Raw genomic sequence first — 8421 nt, forward strand, 5'->3', positions numbered from 1 at the left:
TGACTCATGGCAAGGCACACTTCCGGTGCGGTACACAGTATAGCATACTGTAGAGCCTACGTCTGAAGCATAGGGGACGACCTTCGTCCTTTCTCTCTCTTCTGCCGTGGTCGAGCTTTAACTCTTAACTTCATACCTTACAACTCAGGCAAGAACTCCTTCTTTGACTGATCCATCTTGAACACCTTCAAGATCATGTCAAGGTATGTGCTCATTTGAAAGTACCATTTAGCGTTTTTGATCTATCCTCATAGATCTTGATGCTCAATGTTCAAGTAGCTTAATCCAGGTTCTCCATTGAAAAACACTTTTCAAATAACCCCATATGCTTTCCAGAAATTCTACATCATTTCTGATCAACAATATGTCAACAACATATACTCATCAGAAATTCTATAGCGCTCCCACTCACTTCTTTGGAAATACAAGTTTCTCATAAACTTTTGTATAAACCCAAAATCTTTGATCATCTCATCAAAACGTACATTCCAACTCCGAGATGCTTACTCCAGTCCTTAGAAGGATTGCTAGAGTTTTGCATATTTGTTAGCGTTCTTCAGGATTGTCAAAACCTTCTGGTTGTATCACATACAACCTTTCCTCAAGAAAACTGTCAAGGAAACAATGTTATGACATCCTACATGCAAGATTTCATAAATAATGCAGTAACTACTAATCCAATTCCAACAGACTCTTAGCATCGCTACGAGTGAGAAAGCCTCACCGTAGTCAACTCCTTGAACTTGTCGGAAAACATCTTTAACGACAAGCCGAGCTTTCTTAATGGTGACACTTACCATCATTGTATGTCTTCCTTTTAAAATCCATCACCCAACGGCCTTACGACCATCAAGTATTTCTTCCAAAGTCATGGATCCTTTCTCGGATTTTATGGCCTCGAGCCATTCGTCGGAATCCGGGCCCACCATCGCTTCTCCATAGCTTGTAGGTTCATTGTTGTCTAGCAACATGACCTCTAAGACAGGATTGCGTACCACTCTGAAGTAGTACGCTACCTTGTCAACCTATGAGGTCCGGTAGTGACTTGATCCGAAGCATCATGATCACTATCATCAGCTTCCACTTCAATTGGTGTAGGTGCCACATGAACAACTTCATGTGCCCTGCTACGCACTGGTTGAAGTGATGGTTCAATAACCTCATCAAGTCTCCACCATCCTCCCACTCAATTCTTTCGAGAGAAACATTTCCTCGAGAAAGGACCTGATTCCAGAAACAATCCCTTTTGCTTCCGGAACTGAGACTGGAGGTATACCCAACTATTTTGGGTGTCCTATGAAGATGCATTTATCCGCTTTAGGTTCGAGCTTATCAGCCTGAAACTTTTCCACATAAGTGTCGCAGCCCCAAACTTTTAAGAAACGACAACTTAGGTTTCTCCAAACCATAGTTCAAACGGTGTCGTCTCAACGGAATTACGTGGTGCCCTATTAAAGTGAGTGCGGTTGTCTCTAATGCCTAACCCATGAACGATAGTGGTAATTCGATAAGAGACATCATGGTACGCACCATATCCAATAGGGTGCAACTATGATGTTCGGACACACCATCACACTATGGTGTTCCAGGCGGTATTAATTGTGAAACAATTTCCTCAATGTCTTAATTGCGTGCCAAAGCTCGTAACTCAGATACTCATCTCTATGATCATATCATAGACATTTTATCCTCTTATCACAATGATCTTCAACTTCACTCTGAAATTACTTGAACCATTCAATAATTCAGACTTGTGTTTCATCAAGTAAATATACTCAGTATCTACTAAATCATCTGTGAAGTAAGAACATAACGATATTCACTGCATGCCTCAGCACTCATTGGACTGCACACATCAAAGTGTGTTACTTCCAACAAGTTGCTATCTTGTTCCATCTTACTGAAAACGAGGCTTTTCAGTCATCTTGCCTATGTGGTATGATTTGCATATCTCAAGTGATTCAAAATCAAGTGAGTTCAAACGATCCATCTGCATGGAGTTTCTTCATGCATATACACCAATAGACATGGTTTGCATGTCTCAAACTTTTCAAAAACGAGTGAGTCCAAAGATCCATCTACATGGAGCTTCTTCATGCGTTTTACACAAATATGACTTACATGGCAGTGCCACAAGTAAGTGGTACTGTCATTACTATCTTATGAAAATGTGTATCACTACGATCGAGATTCAATAAACCATTCCTTTTAGGTGCTAGACCATTGAAGGTATTATTCAAATAAATAGAGTAACCATTATTCTCCTTAAATGAATAACCGTATTGCGACAGACATAATCCAATCATGTCTATGCTCAACGCAAACACCAAATAACAATTATTTAGGTTTAACACCAATCTCGATGGTAGAGGGAGCGTGCGATGCTTGATCACATCAACCTTGGAAACACTTCCAACACATATCGTCAGCTCACCTTTAGCCAGTCTCCGTTTATTCCGTAGCTTTTATTTCGAGTTACTAACAGTTAGCAACCGAACCGGTATCTAATACCCTGGTGCTACTAGGAGTGCTAGTAAAGTACACATTAACATAATGTATATCCAATATACTTCTATCGACCTTGCCAGCCTTCTTATCTACCAAGTATCTAGGGTAATTCTGCTCCAGTGGCTGTTCCCCTTATTACAGAAGCACTTAGTCTCGGGTTTGGGTTCAACCTTGGGTTTCTTCACTGGAGCAGCAACTAATTTGCCGTTTCATGAAGTGCCCCTTCTTGCCCTTGCCCTTCTTGAAACTAGTGGTTTCACTAACCATCAACAATTGATGCTCCTTCTTGATTTCTACTTTCGTGCTGTCAAACATCATGAATATCTCAAGGATCATCATATTTATCCCTGATTTGTTATAGTTCATCACGAAGCTCTAGCAGCTTGGTGGCAATGACTTTGGAGAAACATCACTATCTCATCTGGAAGATCAACTCCCACTCGATTCAAGTGATTGTTGCACTCAGACAATCTGAGCACAAGCTCAATGATTGAGCTTTTCTCCCTTAGTTTGCAGGCTAAGAAAATCGTCGGAGGTCTTATACCTCTTGACGTGGGCATGAGCCTGAAATCCCAATTTCAGCCCTCGAAACATCTCATATGTTCCGCGATGTTTCAAAAACGTCTTTGGTGCCTCAACTCTAAACCATTTAACTGAACTAGCACGTAGTTATCAAAACGTGTATGTCCGATGTTCGCAACATCCACAGACGATGTTTTGGGGTTCAACACACTGAGTGGTGCATTAAGGACATAAGCTTTCTACTGTCCGCATAATCGCTACTGTCAACTTTCAACTATATTTTCTCTAGGAACATATCTAAACAGTGGAACTAAAGCGAGAGCTTACGACATAATTTGCAAAGATCTTTTGACTATGTTCAGGATAATTAAGTTCATCTCATGAACTCCCACTCAGATAGACATCCCTCCAGTCATCCAAGTGATTACATGATCCGAGTCAACTAGGCCGTGTCTGATCATCATGTGAGACGGACTAGTCATCATCGGTGAACATCTTCATGTTGATCGTATCTACTATACGACTCATGCTCGACCTTTCGGTCTCTTGTGTTCCGAGGCCATGTCTGTACATGCTAGGCTCGTCAAGTTAACCTAAGTGTTTCGCGTGTGTAAATCTGGCTTACACCCATTGTATGTGAACATAAGAATCTATCACACCCGATCATCACGTGGTGCTTCGAACCGACGAACTTTTGCAACGTTGCATAGTTAGGGGGAACACTTTCTTGAAATTTTAATGAGGGATCATCTTATTTACTACTGTTGTTCTAAGCAAATAAGATGTAGAAACATGATAAACATCACATGCAATCAAAATAGTGACATGATATGGCCAATATCATTTTGCTCCTTTTGATCTCCATCTTCGGGGCTCCATGATCATCATCGTCACCGGCATGACACCATGATCTCCATCATCATGATCTCCATCATCGTGTCTCCATGAAGTTGTCTCTCCAACTTATTACTTCTACTGCTATGGCTACTGGTTAGCAATAAAGTAAAGTAATTACATGGCGTTGTTCAATGACACGCAGGTCATACAATAAATAAAGACAACTCCTATGGCTCCTGCCGGTTGTCATACTCATCGACATGCAAGTCGTGATTCCTATTACAAGAACATGATTAATCTCATACATCACATATCATTCATCACATTCTTCTTGGCCATATCACATCACATAGCATACCCTGCAAAAACAAGTTAGACGTCCTCTAATTGTTGTTTGCATGTTTTACGTGGCTGCTATGGGTTTCTAGCAAGAACGTTTCTTACCTACGCAAAAACCACAACGTGATATGACAATTGCTATTTACCCTTCATAAGGACCCTTTTCATCGAATCCGATCCGACTAAAGTGGGAGAGACTGGCACCCGCTAGCCACCTTATGCAACAAGTGCATGTCAGTCGGTGGAACCTGTCTCACGTAAGAGTACGTGTAAGGTCGGTTCGGGACGCTTCATCCCACAATGCCGCCGAATCAAGATTGGACTAGTAATGGTAAGAATATTGAACAAAATCAACGCCCACAACTACTTTGTGTTCTACTCGTGCAAAGAATCTACGCAATAGACCTAGCTCATGATGCCACTGTTGGGGAACATAGCAGAAATTCAAAATTTTCCTACGAGTCACCAAGATCTATCTATGGAGAAACTAGCAACGACGGGAAGGAGAGTGCATCTACATACCCTTGTAGATCGCTAAGCGGAAGCGTTCAAGAGAACGGGGTTGAAGGAGTCGTACTCGTCGTGATCCAAATCACCGGAGATCCTAGTGCCGAACGGACGGCACCTCCGCGTTCAACACACGTACAGCTCGGTGAAGTCTCCCATGCCTTGATCCAGCAAGGAGAGAGGGAGAGGTTGAGGAAGACTCCGTCCAGCAGCAGCACAATGGCGTGGTGGTGGTGGAGGAGCGTGGCAATCCTGCAGGGCTTCGCCAAGCACCGCGGGAGAGGAGAAGGGAGAGAGGTAGGGCTGCGCCAGGGAGAGGTCAAACTCATCTGTTGGCAGCCCCAAAACCCTCAAGTATATATAGGGGGAGAGGGAGGGCTGCGCCCCCACCTAGGGTTCCATCCCTAGGGGCGGCGGCCAGCCCAAACCCATCTAGGGTGCGGCCATGGGGGGGAGAGGGGGAACTTGCCCCCCAAGTTAGGTGGGTGCGCCCCCTCCCCCAAAGCCTAGGCGCTTGGGCCCTTGTGGGGGGCGCACCAGCCCACCTGGGCTGGTCCCCTCCCATACTTGGCCCATGCTGCCCTCCGGGGATGCTGGCCCCACTTGGTGGACCCCCCGGGACCCTCCCGGTGGTCCCGGTACGTTACCGATAAAACCCGAAACTTTTCCGGTGACCAAAACAGGACTTCCCATATATAAATCTTTACCTTCGGACCATTCCGGAACTCCTTGTGATGTCCGGGATCTCATCCGGGACTCCGAACAACATTCGGTAACCACATACAAACTTCCTTTATAACCCTAGCGTCATCGAACCTTAAGTGTGTAGACCCTACGGGTTCGGGAACCATGCAGACATGACCGAGACGTTCTCCGGTCAATAACCAACAGCAGGATCTGGATACCCATGTTGGCTCCCACATGTTCCACGATGATCTCATCGGATGAACCACAATGTCAAGGACTCAATCGATCCCGTATACAATTCCCTTTGTCTAACGGTATTGTACTTGCCCGAGATTCGATCGTCGGTATGCTAATACCTTGTTCAATCTCGTTACCGGCAAGTCTCTTTACTCGTTCCATAACACATCATCCCATGATCAACCCCTTGGTCACATTGTGCACATTATGATGATGTCCTACCGAGTGGGCCCAGAGATACCTCTCCGTCAACCGGAGTGACAAATCCCAGTCTCGATTCGTGCCAACCCAACAGACACTTTCGGAGATACCTGTAGTGCACCTTTATAGCCACCCATTTACGTTGTGACGTTTGGTACACCCAAAGCATTCCTACGGTATCCGGGAGTTGCACAATCTCATGGTCTAAGGAAATGATACTTGACATTAGAAAAGCTTTAGCATACGAACTACGATCTTTGTGCTAGGCTTAGGATTGGGTCTTGTCCATCACATTATTCTCCTAATGATGTGATCCCGTTATCAATGACATCCAATGTCCATGGTCAGGGAACCGTAACCATCTATTGATCAATGAGCTAGTCAATCAGAGGCTTACTAGGGACATGGTGTTGTCTATGTACCCACACATGTATCTGAGTTTCCTATTAATACAATTATAGAATGGATAATAAACGATTATCATGAACAAGGAAATATAATAATAATAACTAATTTATTATTGCCTCTAGGGCATATTTCCAACAGGCGCGCCCTCCTATCTCGTGGAGACGAGTATCTTCTGACTTGAACTCCACGTCTCTATGATGATATTCTTCCAAAACATCACGTTGTCGAAGGTTTCATTCCGTTTGGACTCCGTTTGATATTCCTTTTCTTCGAAATACTGAAATAGGCAACAAAACAGCAATATGGGCTGGGCCTCCGGTTAATAGGATAGTCCCAAAAGTAATATAAAAGTGTATAATAAAGCCCATAATCATTCAAAACAGGTAATATAATAGCATGGAACAATCAAAAATTATAGATACGTTGGAGACGTATCAAGCATCCCCAAGCTTAATTCCTGCTCGTCCTCGAGTAGGTAAATGATAAAAACAGATTTTTTGATGTGGAATGCTACCTAGCATGATTCTCAATGTAATTTCTCTTTATTGTGGCATGAATGTTCAGATCCAAATGATTCAAAATAAAAGTTCATATTGATAAAAGAAATAGTAACACTTCAAGCATACTAATCAAAGTAATCATGTCTTCTCAAAATAACATGGCCAAAGAAAGTTATCCATACAAAATCATATAGTCTGGCTGTTGCTCTATCTTCATCACACAAAGTATTTAATCATGCACAACCCCGATGACAAGCCAAGCAATTGTTTAATACTTTAATAATCTCAAACTCTTTCAACTTTCACGCAATACATGAGCGTGAGCCATGGACATAGCACTATATGTGAAATAGAATGGTGGTTGTGGAGAAGACAGAAAGGAGAAGATAGTCTCACATCAACTAGGCGTATCAACGGGCTATGGAGATGCCCATTAATAGATATCAATGTGAGTGAGTAGGGATTGCCATGCAACGGATGCACTAGAGCTATAAATATATGAAAGCTCAACAAAAGAAACTAAGTGGGTGTGCATCCAACTTGCTTGCTCACGAAGACCTAGGGCATTTTGAGGAAGCCCATCATTGGAATATACAAGCCAAGTTCTATAATGAAAAATTCCCACTAGTATATGAAAGTGACAACATATGAGACTCTATCATGAAGATCATGGTGCTATTTTGAAGCATAAGTGTGAAAAAAAGAGATAGTAGCATTGTCCCTTCTCTCTTTTTCTCTCATTTTATTTCCCCCTTTTTTCTCTTTTTTTCTTTCCCTTTTTTTTCTTTGGCCTTCCTTTTTTTTCTTTTTGGCCTTTCTCTTTTTTCTTCTTCTTCTTTTTTTTCTTTTTTGTAAAGTCCGAAGTCTCATCCCGACTGGTGGGGGAATCATAGTCTTCATCATTCTTTCCTCACTGGGACAATGCTCTAATAATGAAGATCATCACACTTTTATTGATTTACAACTCAAAGCTAGAACAAGATATGACTCTATATGAATGCCTCCGGCGGTGTACCGGGATATGCAATGAATCAAGAGTGACATGTATGAAAATTATGAAGGTGGCCTTGCCACAAGTACAATGTCAACTACATGATCATGGAAAGAGCAATATGACAAAAAGTAATGTGTGTCATATGAACGGGACGGTGGAAAGGTGCATGGCAATATATCTCGGAATGGCTATGGAAATGCCATAATAGGTAGGTATGGTGGCTGTTTTGAGGAAGGTATATGGTGGGTGTATGGTACCGGCGAGAGTTACGCGGCACAAGAGAGGCTAGCAATGGTGGAAGGGTGAGGTGCGTATAATCCATGGACTCAACATTAGTCAAAAGAACTCATATACTTGTTGCAAAAATTTAGAAGTCATCAAAAACCAAAGCACTACATGCATGCTCCTAGGGGGATAGATTGGTAGGAAAAGACCATCGCTCATCCCTGACCGCCACTCATAAGGAAGACAATCAATAAATAAAATTGTGCTCCAACTTCATCACAAAGCGGTTCACCATATGTGCATGCTACAGGAATCACAACCCTTAACACAAGTATTTTTCATAATCACCTCAACTAGCATGACTCTAATATCACTACCTCCATATCTCAAAACAATTATCAAGTATCAAATTGATCATAGCATCCAATTCACTTCCTATGAAAGTTTTCGTTCAAA

The sequence above is a fragment of the Triticum dicoccoides genome, chromosome 6B (genome assembly GCF_002162155.2).
Source record: "Triticum dicoccoides isolate Atlit2015 ecotype Zavitan chromosome 6B, WEW_v2.0, whole genome shotgun sequence".
Taxonomy (NCBI): domain Eukaryota; kingdom Viridiplantae; phylum Streptophyta; class Magnoliopsida; order Poales; family Poaceae; genus Triticum; species Triticum dicoccoides.